This window comes from Bison bison, unplaced genomic scaffold, assembly GCF_000754665.1.
Source record: "Bison bison bison isolate TAMUID 2011002044 unplaced genomic scaffold, Bison_UMD1.0 scf7180017864492, whole genome shotgun sequence".
Classification (NCBI taxonomy): domain Eukaryota; kingdom Metazoa; phylum Chordata; class Mammalia; order Artiodactyla; family Bovidae; genus Bison; species Bison bison.
The window spans coordinates 17130-22558 of NW_011495051.1; positions in this window are offsets into that span (position 1 = coordinate 17130).

The following is a 5429-nucleotide window of genomic DNA, read 5'->3' on the forward strand; positions in this document are numbered from 1 at the left end:
GTACGGGGATGGCCCAGAGGGATGGTATGGGGAGGGAGGAGGGAGGAGGGTTCGGGATGGGGAACACATGTATACCTGTGGCGGATTCATTTTGATATTTGGCAAAACTAATACAATTATGTAAAGTTTAAAAATAAAATAAAATTAAAAAAAAAAAAAAAAAAAGAAAACGAAAAAAAAAAAAAATTCACTTTAAGCCACATGGTAAAAATAAAAATGCTTTTTTGAGCTAAAGTCAAGATACTGATCCATTCCAAAAATATTTACTGACTTTTGAATAGTCGAAGACTATGCTTGTTGTTTGCAGATTGTTTCAGTTATGAAACATACAATCAGTCAATGATAAATGGATTGGAGAGAACACAACTAGAGGAACTAGTTAAGACAGCAAGAAAAAGAAAATCTTCCTTCATTAAGTCACCATGTAAGAAGAGATCGGTGAAGTGAGTTGATTTTAACTAGGCAAAGAGAATAGGAGGAGTAATTCTAGGTAGAGGAAATCTCAAGTTTAAAGCACCTGCGGCAGAAGGAAAGTTCAAAAAAAAAGATGACTGAAGAACAAGGTAGAAGAAGGGCCTGATAAAGTTATTGTAAGGTGTTTGAACTTCCTGTTAAGAGCAACAGGAATTTGCGGGCAGCAGATATCTCTGGCTGCAGAGTGTAGGTAAGGTGATTCAAGAGTGTACAAGGTAGCTTATATCTTTACTGGACTTACATATATAATATTAAGTAAACATCTGCATCACATGCTTTGTAGATAAAGAAATGATTAAGTTAAACTAAAAAAATAGTGAGGAACAAGAATTAATGGATGGCAAACAAACATAATTAGAAAACCATTAAGCATCAATATTAGATATAATATATGAAGATGAAAGTGCCCAATAATAAAAGAAATGCTTAATAAATTTGATTACATAAAAACTAAAGATTTCTTAGTCTCTCTATATATGCATATATGTATTTACACACACAAACCAAAACAAATGAACATGGAAAGTCAAAAGACAACCTGGGGAAAATATGTGCAACCTTTAGACAAAAGAAAACTTTTCTTTACTTATTAGACATTCAAACAAATCAATAAAAGATGAATAACTCAACATATAATGGACAAGTGAAAAAGACTGTTTATAAAAAAGAAATGTTAGCACATAAAAACAGTGTTCAACTTTCCTCATCATTAAAGGCAGTATATCAGAAACTAAAAAGTTTATTAAACCCACTGCAGAGGCATTCTTATACACTGATGAATGAAGTTTATAAACAGACTGGGGAACTTTAGGAAAGTAAAACCAAAGTAACTATAAAGGTAATTCCACTCAGAGAACTTTATCTTATAGCTATATCTACATAAACATAAAAGATAAATACAAAGGATATTTATTACATCATTGTAAATAGGAAAAACTATGAACAATCCTAAAACATCCAGCAACATGAAACACCAGATCAACAGATTATGGTAACAGTGTGATGGAATTTGATGCAGTAACAATCATAAAAGAAAGAAACTGGTACGAACTCCTGTGGCAAGGTATAACACACTGTACACACAATGCGGTCCCACTGGGCGTCTTTCTTTAGTATACTTTGTAAAACATGCATGTATTACTTTTATTAAACAATTAAAATGCTAATCATAAATCATCTGAGTGGTGGGATATTTACAGATGTTAGAAAGTTGCAGAAAGTAAGAGGAATAGATGAATGCAAACTCCAGAGCAGGAAGAGGGTAAACAGAGATTGCCAGCTGTTTTCTTCTCTGGGGACATTTGCTGAGTCTAAACATAAACATGAAGTGAGGATCAGGTAGAGGGACTCCTAGAGGAAAAAGAAGTTTTGATGGATGTGAGTAATGGCAAGAAAACTGGAACACAGAGAAGCACCAAAGCAGTGTCACTTCTCTTCATGAAATATCTCTATTGTAAGACAAGGCATGAGGCTGGAAATTTCTTAGAATCTCATAGTACTCAGAAAACAAAGTCACAACAGGGAGAGACGACCAACAAACACACAACAGATTTATTGGCTTGGGGTGGGAAGCTGAAGAGCTAGGCTCAAAATCTCTGAAGGAAAGAATTATAAAAAAGGAGACAAAGCTACCAGATTTTGAATCAAGAGACTGGAGGTAGGAAGTGGTTGGGAAGACAAGGGTGAAAAAGCAGAGTGAAATTTTTTAGTCTCTGCTTAGAGACAAAGTTCCATTAGAGAAGGGGCCGATATCAAGCACATGACGAGTGTGCTGTCAACTTGAAACCAATGGACACAGCCTAAGTAATTCCGCAATTCAGCGTGACCCGGCTCAATTCCCCTTACTCTATGTGATTAAACAAAGGAAATGGCAGATCCTATCTGTGAAAAAATACTAACTTTACTACTAAGGTTTCTTTATATACAAAGTACAACATACAATAAAAAATTTTAAGAGTCAAGGAAAGAAAATAACCAGAGGGAAAAAGAGAGTAAAAGATAATCCAAATGTAAGAGTTAATATACAAGGATTTTATAATCTTTTCATTAAAGAACACAAAGGAAAAGAGATAAAACGGATTAAAAGATGAAGACGTGCAACAAAGAACTGAAGTTTATAAGAGATTCAAGTGAATATTCCAGAACTGAAAAATATCTAAAATTAAATTCAAGGCATGCATTTATCATCAGACCGGGTACAGCAGAAAATGGTGTAACTTTCTTAAACACAGGTCATTAGAAAATATCCAAACTGAAACACAAAGCTAAAGTTAGAAAGAACAGAATGAAATAAATAGTTGGGACACAAATCTTCTATCATATAAGTGACTGATTTCCCACATGCAAAGGAAAGAAAGAGGGTCAGTAGTAATTAATAATGGCCATGAAATTTTGAGAACTGATGAGTAACATCAATGTAAAATTCAAATGCTGAGCAAACCCCATACAAAATAAATACAAAGAAAACTGTAATGAGGACTCCTTGCTACTGTTAAAACTGCTGAGTACTATTTGCAACCTATGGAAAATGTGGGTATTTTTGCTTAGCCTCCTGTGAGTTGTGGTCCAGTGTTTAATTTACAAACCCACTGCAGTGCTATACAGATGTGTCCACTTTGTACCACCTGGTGGTCAGGCTAGGACCTGAGCAGAGGTCTGCTTGTGCCAGTTCTCAAAGTCTATGATATGCTAAATAGAATCAGATTCACGTACCTATAGGACGTCGGTGAGCCTAGAATTTCATAAACAACTTTACGGGATTGCTTGCTTCATGTCAGTTATCAACCTGGTACACTTTCTAGTTCCTTAGGCCTTAGGCCTCCAAACTGTCCACTGCAGTGCCTCAGCGGCCAAGTAGAAGAGGACAGTGTGTGGGGGGCGGGGGTGGGGGTGGGGAGGGAGGGGAAGCAGTGCCGTTGGCCTTGCTTTCTCAAAGCCACAGCTCCACTAAGGGGTGAAGAACATTTTGTGAGGCAATGCCACTGGACTGCATGGAGGCTGGGGCCTGAGAGAATGGGAAAACAAGAGTGGGGGAAGAAAAAAAAAAACCTGTGGAAATTTTCTAACTCTGTCTGAGCTTTAGGAGTTTCCCTTCCCATGCCTTGTCAGGCTTCTTCTGGGTCCTTTTTGGTCTGTGTTATAATATTCACATCCGGGTTTCGGGTTGCCTTGAGTATAGCCCTGGGGTAAAAAACATCCTTTTGGTGGGGAGGGTACAGTCTTAGACAAGTGGTTAAGGGATCAGACACATCCAGAGTCTGTGCTTTTAGCAACTGCAGGATTCCAAATCTTTGCCCTTTTCCTGGGAGTCTACTGCCAAAAAAAAAAAAGGCTCAGTCTCTTAGTCCCTTTCCTTGTATTGTACTGGTAAATGCTCTGCAGCAGATAATGGCTCCAGTTTACCTGAGGTCTAATTTCTCTGTTTAGTAACAGGTAGTTCTTCATTAGCCAGCCCTTTCAGTTGCTCTCAGTCAACACCAGAAATAGTAAGTTGACAAGTTTTTTTAAATTAATTTTGCTCAGAGTAGAGGTGGCTCTTTGAATTGGGAGTCACGTCCTCATTTTTCATTCTGACATGGCCTCTGCCATTGTTTTCTAAATACTTTCTTCTTCATATTTTCTTTTAGACTCTTGGAATAGTACTCAATTGCATTTTGTATTTTTTTTTTTCCATAAAGGTGATTTCTTCAACTTATCTTTTCCTTCTACTCAGTGTTTGTCTTTTTTTACTAAAATATGTCTCTGCATACTTTGAGACTTATTTTTCTCAGTAACTGTCTTTCATGGTAATGCCAGAGTTACTGGGACTTTATTCCAGGCATCAAAACCAGACTAAAATACTTCATTTCAACAAATGTTTTACTTTTATTCCTTTGAGATACTCTTCGGCATTTTGCATGGGGAGAATGTTGGCTGACTACACTCAGACTGGGGCAAGTAGGGAGGTCTAAAGGGCATGGGTTGCCTTCTGTAGCACCACAGAACTCTCATGCTCTGCAACATTCAGTCTAGGGTTCTTTGGGCAATTGTTTCTCACTATTCAAAGAGTTCGGAGGCTGTGGTTTCTCTTCCTCTTGCATCCTTCAGATCAGTTTTGTTTCCCAGGGTCTGTGATGTTAACCACTACATTATACTATCTCCATGTTTTTATACACAATCACACTTGATACTAGTTAATACTTATGATATGCCAGGAACAAAAAAAATTTAAAGGTATTGATGTTTTTAAACCTATGAAACAGAGCTGCAGAAACTGAACTGAGAAACTAATTTGCTTCATGTGTCAGAATAACCTCTGCTTCCATATTTTTCAAAATTAGAATCCTTTCAGTTTAACCCAAAAGTTGGTATTTCTAGATACTAGCCCAAGTCTAGGAAATTAAAAAACTATGAATTTTTAGCATAGGTTTACTATGCTAAAAATAAGTGAGCTTATACAATATTTGTAAATTGCTAATAGATTGCTCAGAGAAGGCAATGGCAACCCACTCCAATACTCTTGCCTGGAAAATCCCATGGATGGAGGAGCCCGGTAGGCTGCAGTCCATGGGGTCTCTAGGAGTCAGACACAACTGAGCGACTTCACTTTTACTTTTCACTTTCATGCACTGGAGAAGGAAATGGCAACCCACTCCAGTGTTCTTGCCTGGAGAATCCCAGGGACGGGGGAGCCTGGTGGGCTGCCGTCTCTGGGGCTGCACAGAGTCAGACACGACTGAAGCGACTTAGCAGCAGCAATAGATTGCTATATGCCAGATTTAGCACAATGTCATTTAATACGAGACACTCAAGTGAAAAGAGGAAAAACACCAAATGTTTCATTTTTCATTATGACTAAGTGCAGTATTCAGTTCAGTTCAGTTGCTCAGTCATGTCCGACTCTTTGCGACCCCATGAATCACAGCACGCCAGGCCTCCCTGTCCATCACCAACTCCCGGAGTTCACTCAGACTCAC